At 45.1% G+C, this 11,201-nt stretch overlaps 1 protein-coding gene across 1 annotated transcript in view; it reads right to left on the bottom strand.

The window, feature by feature from the left end:
• Positions 1–7,511: 7,511 nt before the first annotated feature.
• LOC128414733 (uncharacterized) overlaps positions 7,512–11,201 on the bottom strand; it is a 165,695-nt gene continuing 162,005 nt past the window's right edge. Inside the window, exon 2 of the transcript XR_008330719.1 lies at positions 7,512–7,897. The gene's annotated coding sequence lies outside the window, so the exon portion shown is untranslated. The remainder of the gene's footprint in view (positions 7,898–11,201) is intronic.

Here is an 11,201-nt window from a genome sequence, read left to right as displayed (position 1 = left end):
ACAGTATCATTTGAATTTTACGCCTCAGTGCCAGAATGAATATCTTGGTCCAGCTCTGATTAGTACTGTTCAAGTTATCAGGAACCGTCAAAGCTAGTGATAAAGTACTTTTCTTCAGACTATTTCGATGTTTTTAAAAAAGAAATAAAATCCTTTCCTTTCAACGTACCAAGATATGATGGGATGTCCACGTTTCTTTTACAAGAAAATACAAGGTCATTGTCCAAAGAAAGTTTACAGTGGGTGTTGGGATTTTTTTTTTTAGCTATTCACTTCATCAAAGCATAATATACAACTGTCATGATTGCATATTATTTTCTGTGTTGCTGTGCCGATGCACGCTACCTTTGACAATTTAACAGACATTTATAAGTGCCGGGACTTCAAAAGCCAACCTTCTTTAGTATATGCAATTCCATTCTGCAGTGCAAATTAAAATTCTCTTAACTGTCTTAAGATAAGCATCACCAACTTACATTTCATATGCTGGAAGAGAGATGGAGTCTGCTTTGCAAGTCAAAATATCTTTCCCACAGCATATTTTGCATGCTAAATTTTCCTCCTGCTGAATATGTTCACAGAATTATAATTTTTGGATGGCTTATGGTGATTTCACTCTATATACCTTTTAAAACAGACAGCGCTTTATTATATCAATATTGCTTCATTAGTCCTACTTTTCTCTTCCTAGAATCTATGGGCGCAATTCTCTTTGTGTAAGTTTTTATAAATCTTCCAGCTTTCCTGGAAGAATTATTGATTCTGTACGGATGCAATCTGTTGAATATAAATATTTGTGTGTGTGTGTGTGTGTGTTACTTTTTACAATGGCGATCAATTAGTTTAGTTGCTAGGGCACAATGCAGTGAAGGCACACAGATCTAAGCAGTGCACACATTATAGGTGGGGGAAGGTAGGAGGCTCTGAAACAAAATGCATAACCCCCGTGATACTCCCCCCCCCAATTTTAGGAAACCACCCCCTCCCTTCTAAAAGCAGCATCTAAGCAGCTTTCCAAAAGATATGGGAACAAGTCTCTGGCCCACCTGTAATCTGAGCACCACATTAGGGACTGTAGCCCAAAGAGACAGAATCCTCCTACATTTTTCATTTTCAGCCATTTGAGTTCTATTTCCTTGTTGCCCTGTGTGTGACAATCTTCTGCTTATCCCCTGCTGGTGTTCGAGAACCTTGGAGCTGTTGTCTTTTGATTCCTGGAATCAGGCTCCTTTGGGTGACCTGAATCCATCCTCATTTGCTTGCACAAAGCTTAGTTGTTTGAATTTTATTTATATACTCACATAATCATAGATTTGGAACATACCTCCAGTGGTCATATAGACATCCACACCCCCCTCCTGTGCAATGCAGGAATCTCAACTATGGCACCCATGACAGATAAGGCTTGATTGGAAGGAGGAGGAGGAGGAGGAAGAGGAGGAGGAGGAGGAGGAGGAGGAGAAGAAGAAGAAGAAGAAGAAGAAGAAGAAGAAGAAGAAGAAGAAGAAGAGGACTGTGAACCCTTCCAGACTCTCTTTGCAGATGTTGTCTGTGATGTGTCACTGATGCAATAATTACCCATTGGTGGTTGATTTATACTGGATTGTCCATGCACCATTCCATTTTATTAGTTCCCCAGTGCTTCCCCAATGATAGTTCATTATTGCAGTCTGAAAATACACTCTTGTGCAATACTGCAACAAAAGTGGGGACAGACTCCCCCATGCTAGAACATTTGTAGTATGAAAAGTTATAGGATTTCAGCCGGAACGTGCGTGGACTGAAAGCAAAGCAGTATGTCTACCTTGGAACTTCTGCAGGCTCAAACTGTTTTGAAAGCGAGATTGCATGTGTAACTGCCCTGATATCATCATGAGAACGAATCAGCATGAATGCACAGTAAAAAGGATGTCTGGAGGGCTGTGTCCAGTCTTGACTGAGCATTCATTCTGATCTGTTTATGGAGCAGGTTAGACATCAGTGAGCATCCTGATTTGCTTGCTGGGTGTTTGTGCATCTTGCCAGGAATCATTTGTTCATCCCAAAATTGTCAGTGAATCTCCCTATCACTTTCCTAATGGTGAAAAAAACACCTCTTTTAAAAAGTACATTTGCTGTGCTATGGCAACAGAACGGTTTAATTGCACAACCCCAAATTTCTGGCATGTGCTCCAATTCTTTCCTGCTTAAAACAGTAACAGTCTGAGAGCACTCATTGTCCCAAGCAATAAGAGAAGTCTGCAGCAGTAGATGAGGAATGTTCCTTCTTCCAGTGTACACAGTCCCGCGAGTTACTGAGGCCCCTTGGACTGTGGCAGGAGACAGATTGATAGGAAGGAATATCTGACCAGACCAGGTTCATGGTGGCAAAAGAGCAGCCTGCCAGCTGATTCAGAGGTTAGATGGCTGGTGACAGGAGAAAAGTCTTTTCTCCTGCAAGCTGAGTGAACTCCATTTTTTAAACCCCTTACTTTGTCATTCTCCTCTTTGTTGTTCTCGGCTGAACTGAATTTATTATTGCACTACTTCACATTCCTTAATTGTGTTTTGACTGTATTTTAAATTGCATTTAATTATTGTTGTTAATGGGATCAACCTGGAAGAGAAACAATGAATGGTGAGTTACAACCAATCTAAGATGAAAACAAAAACAAAAGCAACTCTTATGCACATTGAAGCACTGTATGCATGTGTTACTTGTGTGCAGGACATAAGCATGCAGTGGATGCTTTCAGCCCTGTCCATGACGTCATGCCTTATTTCCGCAAGTCCGTGCTGCGTTTCTGTAATGAGACCCCAACATCTGAGTTCCTGCTCCTGAGCAGGAAGGAGCTCCACTTGAGTGGGAAAACTGATGGTGAGGAGCCCCTGCACATGTGGAGGAACTCACATAATGGACTTTATTTACTTACAACTCTACACTAAGCATGCGTCTGCCCTACATACGAGTAACACATGCAGTGGTGGACTTGGGGCTTTCAAATTTCTGCGGCAACCTATGTGTGATGCCAAAATTCTCCCCGCAGCCTCTCACCTTCAGTTCTAAGTCATCATTGTGGCGCCTCCTGCAGTGGCCTCTCGGCTTGGCGCCCAGTGCGGGCGAAGAAGAAGAAGAATTTGGATTTGATATCCCGCTTTATCGCTACCCTAAGGAGTCTCAAAGCGGCTAACATTCTCCTTTCCCTTCCTCCCTCACAACAAACACTCTGTGAGGTGAGTGGGGCTGAGAGACTTCAGAGAAGTGTGACTAGCCCAAGGTCACCCAGGAGCTGCATGTGGAGGAGCAGAGACACGAACCCGGTTCCCCAGATTACGAGTCTACCTCTCTTAACCACTACACCACACTGGCTCTTGGTTGCGCCTCCGAACCGGTTGTGCCTCCCTAAATCCACCTCTGACACATGAATATGGTTCAACCTAGATATCCCATTAAAATTTACTGTATTTTATCTCCACAGTTGCAGACAGTATGGTTCTGAATACCAGTTGCTGGCAATTAGAAGTATGTGAGTGCTGTCAGGTTAAGCTTGTGAATGCAGCCTTCCCATAGGATTCTGGTTGGCTACTGTGGAAACAGAATGCTCTCATGCTCAGGTTTCTTGCTTGCCGGTTTCCCACAGGTATCTATCTGGTTGGCCACTGTGGGAACAGGATGCGGGTCTTTAGCCTGACCCAGCAGGGATCTTCTTGAGTTCTTAGGGAGAGTGAGGCGACCAGTCCAAGTGGCAGATGCTGGTGTGTGTGACAGCAGTTAGAGGGCAGCAGTGGTAGCCAGTCTGATCGTTTCTCTCCATTGGAGGGCAGAGGTGTGCATACAACCTGATCTGCTCCACACTTCCTAAACTAGCCTGCCACCCCTGAGCATGGCGGGGCATGTCCCATCTTCAGATATCTCTGTTGGGCTTCAGAGAATTGGCTTCCTCCCCCCTTGGCAGTAGATAAGCAGAACAAAGTGAAGGGAGTCTTCTTACCACTTAGAATTCTTTAATAATTACAGTGAGAGATAATGAATGTCTCCTTCTAAGAATGGTGGTGCTTCCAATTAAGGCTACACCCCACCTCGTCTCTCTCAGTCCACATCACCCCTACGCCTGCTAACCTGAGCTTGTAGTTGCTGTGCTTTCTGTTCAGCAACTTTCTCAGCTCTCCTAAAACGTGGGGAGGGAAGGAAGGGGGATGCTACCCAACGACTGTGAATCTGTCACCCCTCTCTTTCCCAGTGTTTCTTCTCCTAGCTGCTCTTCATCCTGTATTTCCCAGCTTTTCCCTTCTGAACTATGCCCCTCTGCAAACCACTGCTCTAAATCTGTACTGTCCTCCTGCTCCTGGGAGATTCAGGGTCAGGAGGAGGAGGCAGCTGCTGCCATGCCTCCTCATTGTAGCCCTCCTCAGCACAGTCCCTGACAATCTCAAGGGCAGAAGATGGAGCAAGATTTCTTTCTCCTGCTCTGGAGGTTAGGACTTGAACCGAGGACTTCAAGTTACCAGAAAGGAGATTCCAACTAAACACCAGGGAGAATTTTCTGACAGTAGGAGCTGTTCGGCAGTGGAATGGATTCCCTTGGGAGGTTGTGGGCTCTCCATCCTTGGGGTTTTTTAGGGAGTCGGGGCATCCCACACAGCCCCACATCTCCATATGTTTATTCAGTGCATAGATGGGGTTGTGTGTACCCTCCTATTAACTTTGGCTGGATTTTGCCTATTGTTACATTGGGACCCCAATTTTCCTGTTGAATTCTGGGATTATTCTCTTCCCTCCCCGCCCCCGAGGAAGCTAAAAGAGCACTTCTGCACGATACTTTGAAAACTCCCTCAATTTATTCCTTCCGTCCATAAATCAAAGGCTATTCTGTGAAACATCACATCTGAGCTAAAATGAAAGCTATTAACCTGAATCTATACTGGGTAAAATAAATATATATACCCTGTGAGCATGATTAATGGTCAGATTGCAGGAATATTGGTATGTTTCCTCATAGTTATTTCCCCATTTTATAATGACACTTGTGTCTCCTCTACAGCTATTCTAGATAATTAATTTACTAATGTGGTTGCTGTTGGGACAGGAAATATTTCTTAGATCCTTCAAAATCCTTGACACATGGTAGAGAAAATGACGTTTGAGCCTCTTGGAGAAGATCAAGTATATAATGCTCATTATAAAATCTCTCATCTGGTGTGTAGTTAAGAAACCTGGAACTTGGCAGAGTTAGAAGTGGGGGAAATTGGATGCTTTTGATCAAAGATGCTTATGGAGGATTATTATACAGGAAAGTATCAAGTAGGTGGTGAGAATATGAACTACTAAAGACCAAAATTGTCACTGCCGTTAAGGCTGCAGTGCTATGTGCTCTTACCTGGGAGTAGGGATGGGGAGAAAATTGATTCAGTTTGCGTTTGATGGCAAATCTATGAAATTCAGACTTATCTGAATTTTGCAATGCAGTTCTGCAATGTTTCCAAAAAAGGGGCATATATTAGGCAAAAGTGTGCAAACAAATGTATATATTAGTGAAAACAACATACAACATGCACTATATCTGGGAGGACAGCTTGCAAAACTATGTCTGCATTAGTCAACACTGCATACAATTTGCCCTGAAATGTTGATGAATTTTCATGAGGATTTTTTTCCTCCTTAATTGCAAATTGCTGCAGAAATGTGGAGAACCGAATTTAAGACTGGGAAAATGAGAAATAGTGAATCGGAGTTGACAGTCCTTTCCATCCCTACCTGGGAGTGAGCCACACTGTCCTCAGTAGGGACTTTCTTCTGAATAGATGTGTATATGGTTGCTCTGTACATGGAATAATTCCAAGAGTCACTGTCTCTTTTTTTTAGGTGCTGGGATTGTCTGCCCCCCCCCAAGTGACACAAGTCACCTTCCACTACTGGTACAGAGCGATCTTCAATTGGTCCCCAAATACAAATGATAAATTAATGTCAGGAAGTCAGGGCAACATATCCCATTTCACCATCTGATGTGAAACAGGAATGTGCCATGCCTTGCCCTATGCTGTGCCCCCCTTTGTCGCGACCCCCACCTCCTGCTGCAACACCCACCTCTCGGCAAAACTCAATGAGAGGGGGGCATCTTACAAGGCCTTGCTGCTCATCTTCTCCAATCCTGGGGTGGGGAAGATGCGCAGCAACATTAGGCACTGGAACACCCCTCTCTCAGTGAAACTTGATGGGTGTGTGTGTTCCAGGTGGGACACCACTTCTTGTACTTCCATTGCCTGAGGCGGTGGCTTCCTCCTGCCTCATGGGTGGGCTGCCTCTGCAATAAGCTGATGGAAGCATAGCTCAGTGGCTAACATATGTTTTATTGATTTCAATGGGCATGCTTGAACAATCACTGTGTCTGGGTAGGGCTGAATCTGGAAAGGAAGATTTGTGCATGGAAGTAGGTCATGCAGTATGCTGCATGATCCATTTTTGGGGTGTCTATTTAGGTGCAAAACATCCAAAATGATACCCGAGTGCATTGCATGAAGTGGTATCTGTCTGAGTTGCCATGCAGATCTGAATTTCCACAGCCTTTTGTTATGTGGAGTCAACATCTTGCATTACGATGTACATGTGGATATGAAAAGCCTGTTGTGCACTGCAAGGCATGTGGATGAGACTTCCTATCCATCTTGTAGTTACAGATGCAGATTAGGTGTTTTTACGCTTGCCCCACTTTTCCAAGCAGTGAGAGGTTTCAGGAGCGCAGCCTCTGCCTGGGTTTGATTTCCTGTGGAACAAGGTCACTGGATGCTTAATGGCATTCTTGAAATATTTGCATCTCCTTTATAAATATACAGGTTGAGCACCAGTGGAGGGAAGCACATTACTCCACTCCGATAGTCATCCAAAGCCCATTGCACTCACACCAGGTCTTTTAGGGGAACAACCAATACCCCTGTACCTTAGATTTTATTTTTATTTTTCTTATTCTAACCCTGTTGGCCTCAAAATATTGTGGGGGTTCCCCCCACAAATATTGCTAGGTTACATCTTTCCTAGTGGGGAAGCAAGGAGGCATCCTAATCAGCTATTTGCTGAACATTAATAAGGACAGCAATTAAGAGCCGGCTTCCTTCACTGTATCCAAGCGTTTGTCTTCTTGGCTAAGTCAACACATGAGGGGAGAGAGAGTAGTGGTGTGTTGGTTGGACTGTCTGCATCAGGTAGCCTGCTGTACTCATGTCGTCTTCCTGAACATTGCAGAATCCCGGATGATGAGGACTACACTGGTGAGTCTTCACAAGTAGAACACTGCCAATGGTTGCAATCACAGAACCAAAGGGTTGCAAGGGATCACAAGAACCCATCTAACCCAAGCCTTGGCTCCTTAGTGCTAAAAGGGTGCTCATACTGAGTCAGGTCCTTGATCTGTTTTACCAGCTACTGTTTACTGTGACTGACCTCAGACATCTGGCACAGGTCTCTAGGCTTGCTACCTGAGTTCAGTACTGGAGACTGAACCTCTGTCATGCGTGGAGAGTCCGTCTCCTCCAGCACCATAATTCAAAAGCATCCATTCTTCGGCGATCAGCCTTCTTTATGGTCCAGCTCTCACTTCCATACATCACTACTGGGAAAACCATAGCTTTAACTATACAGACCTTTGTCAGCAAGGTGATGTCTGCTTTTTAAGATGCTGTCTAGATTTGTCATGGCTTTTCTCCCAAGAAGCAGGTGTCTTATAATTTCAAGGCTGCTGTCACCATCTGCAGTGACCATGGAGCCCAAGAAAGTAAAATCTCTCACTGCCTCCATTTCTTCCCCTTCTATTTGCCAGGAGGTGATGGGCCCAGTGGCCATGATCTTCGTTTTTTTGATGTTGAGCTTCAGACCATATTTTGCGCTCTCCTCTTTCACCCTCATTAAAAGGTTCTTTATTTCCTCCTCACTTTCTGCCATCAAGGTTGTGTCATCTGCATATCTGAGGTTGTTGATATTTCTTCTGGCAATCTTAATTCCGCCTTGGGATTCATCCAGTCCAGCCTTTCACATGATGAATTCTGCATGCACATTGTGGATCCGTCAGTTAATTGCTCTAACTCACTTTGTCTAATCTTAGTAGCTGATGGTATGGTGTGGCAGTCACTTGACTTCCTGTTGGTCATGTTGCTTCTGCTTCCTGGGAGGGAGGGGGAGGTGGCAGTGAGCTTAGTACAGTGCAAACACACCAGAGGAAGTGAAAGATTGACTTTCCTGGTGTGTCTGCACCATGCTGATTTCACCGGCACCGAACCTGTCCCCCCTCTAACTCCTGGTAGCAGCAGCGAGTTGGAGGTCAGGTGAGTGCAACCCACCCACTCCATGGGACTAGCAACAAAGGAAGCTACCTTATACCAGTTCAGACCATTGGTACAATGTATGCAAATCAGAAGCTCTGCTGCTTAGCTATGACATTTCCCCCAACCAAGAAGTGCTCTAGAAATAATACAGTTCCCATCATGTCTGGCCATTGGCCATACTGGCTGGCGCTCATGGGAGTTAGAGTCTAACAATACCTGGAGGGTCTTTGGTTTTTCATTGCACTGGAGATGCCAGGGATTCTGGCATCTCCAGTACCATGAGGTTCTGCCGGCAATGTTTGTGTTTGAGCTACAGACTGTCTTCTCCCTCGGGAATGCTTGACTCCTACAGCAGCAAGGGCACTTCCAGAAGCAATTCCAGCAGGCTAGGAAATACTTAATGAACACAGCTGAGGAAACTTTTGAATAATCCACAAGTCTCCCTGGACCTAATTTATAAGATTCCCCCAGCCGCCCTCACCATTGCCATGTCTGACAATCCTGCTAAGAGTGCTTTTCCAGGCAATGTTAGTTATTCTAATTGCTGAATCCACCTTATTAACAGTTCTTTAGAGGCACTAACGCTACAGTTTTGATGATCAGCACTTTGTTTCCTGTGTTGCCATCGAATTTGCAAAAGAAGCCCTTGTTTTCAGACTTCCTATTGATTTCCATTGCTCTCATGGTCTTGCATACCAGGGGAGATTCTTTTAAAATATATGTACCTCTCTTCTTTCTAGGTGAGAGGTTGCTTAACACTAACTAGCACTGCCAACAAAATTCACCTAAAGCAAAATTTCGGAGTGAGTTTGAAGGTTCTAGCCAATCAGAAGACTAACTTAGGAAGCAAAAAAAAAAAAAGGGGGGGGCTAAAATGTTTCTCCAGAGACTCCCACACCTCCCTGGTCCATCCCATTACAGTCCTTGTCTCTCAAGACCTGGATACATTGGGATGCTTCTTGTGAATTGAGTTTTGCCATCCAAGTGATTGTCCATGGATAAAGTAGCTATTTTCATTGCAGAATGTCCAGGGTTCAATCTATGGCAACTTCAGTTAAGACTGGGAAGGTTTCTCATCCAATAACCTGTATCCAGTCAGTGTATAAATTATTGATCTTGATGGACAGCTCCCTACAATCTTATGCTAGGACAAGAACTGGTCAGCTTTTTCCCCATTGTGGAGGAGTGGGGCATGAGGCCCATAAAGCAGAAGCTGAATCAAATCCGACACGAATGTAATCCAGCTTTCTGAAGGTTGAGAAAGTCCCAAGTGGGCAGCCTGTCATCCTTTCAGGCAGATCCCTTTGCCTTCCCTTCTTGCAGTTTCAGCGACTCACCCTTCCTCCACCCCCACTCTGGCACGTTTACATACTTATATGTTAATGGGAAAATTAAATAGCATGACATCAAAGACTTCACATCTGTGGAAAGGAATCTGTCTTCAAAAGACTTCAAGGGGGTGGGGAGGGGAATCTTCAGTGAAGTGAAGGCAATTCTTGTCCTCCGGGATTCACTTCTCTTACAAACTTATAAATATATATTTAGTTGAAGAGGCAAAAAGCAGAACTGGGAAAAAGTAAGTGTGTTCCATGGGCTAGTTTATGGGTGGAGATTCCTCTTCCACACTGGTGTCCAGAATCAGGAGTAATCTGTCAACAACCTTTATTTCCCTAGGTGTCCTCAAAGGCTTTTGGTGACCATGGGGAAAACTTCCCTCTCCCAGAAAAACCACTGAGGGATCCAGAAAAATCAACAGCAGTGAGGGGCAGAGCCATAGAGTCACCCTCTGGACACCTCATGCTGCAGTTTACAGGGCTGGGGCAGAAGGACAGGGTGGCAGTGAGGTCAGGTGGCCAGTGGAGGGACACCAGGCCCAGTGTCAGTACCCATCATGGTCTGGCAAATGTTGAGTTGCACTGCAGCTGACATTTTACATTTTCACTTAGTCAGCGGGTACTCTGGGAAGTGAAAGGCTAGTCGAGGCTGCAGCAGCCCAGCACCTTCATTTCCCCAGAATGCCTCTGGGTCCTGCTATATCGAGACCTAGAGCAATTGTGAGGGAAAGAAGATGGCGACCAGCTTCAGCCACACTTTTTGCAGACCCAATAAAAAAGTGGTGGTTGTTTTTTTAGAGGAGCCCTGCCTGCTGCCACTGGTCAGTTTCACTGAGGTGAGCGGCAGTGGGGTGGCGGTGGGGTCCCCAAAGGGCACCTTGCTCAGGGCTTCTTGAAACTGGAACCTTTTATTCCTCCAGCATCTCACTTAGCTATCCCATCACTTTAGGCTAAATTGAAGTGATAGACTCTATGATACGCAGCCTTGGGATCTTGCCAATGGAAAATAAAAATAAAGGCATGCACCTGGATTCTTGAAACGAGCTCAGAAAATGGCTCCATTCAGTCCTCAAGTAATTCTTCCCACAAGGAAGGATAGCTCACAGGTAGGAGTCAGAGACTCTTGTCTGAAAATCCTCAGCAGCCACCAGAAGTCAGTGAGTCCCCACTGAGAGTAAGAGACAAAAGAGACATGCCTGAGGCGTAATGAGCTGATGGCTGAGGTAACTTCCCAGCTTCAGCTCATAGTCAAATGCGCTACCTCATTACAATTCCCATGTTGCTGAGCATCACAATGCAGTTCTCATCCAGGCTGCAACAAGACATTTTGCCGCCTGAGGCAAAGAACAAGATGGCCTCCACCTCCCTCCCCGCACTGCCCCGGCCCATTTCATTTACAGAAGCTGATTGGGCTGACGGTTGAATCTTACTTTCACATTGCGATGGATCCTCCAGCACACCAGAGGGCAGCAGACTAGCTTAGGGATCATACAGCTAAACAGCTCTGTCCTCCAGCACCTGGATGCCAAAGCTTCCTGCACTCTGGCATCTGCTGCTTCAGTCTGGCATCTGCTG

Source organism: Podarcis raffonei, chromosome 5, assembly GCF_027172205.1.
Source record: "Podarcis raffonei isolate rPodRaf1 chromosome 5, rPodRaf1.pri, whole genome shotgun sequence".
NCBI lineage: Eukaryota > Metazoa > Chordata > Lepidosauria > Squamata > Lacertidae > Podarcis > Podarcis raffonei.
Note: the sequence above shows the minus strand (reverse complement) of the source record. Positions and strands in the feature narration are given on the sequence as shown.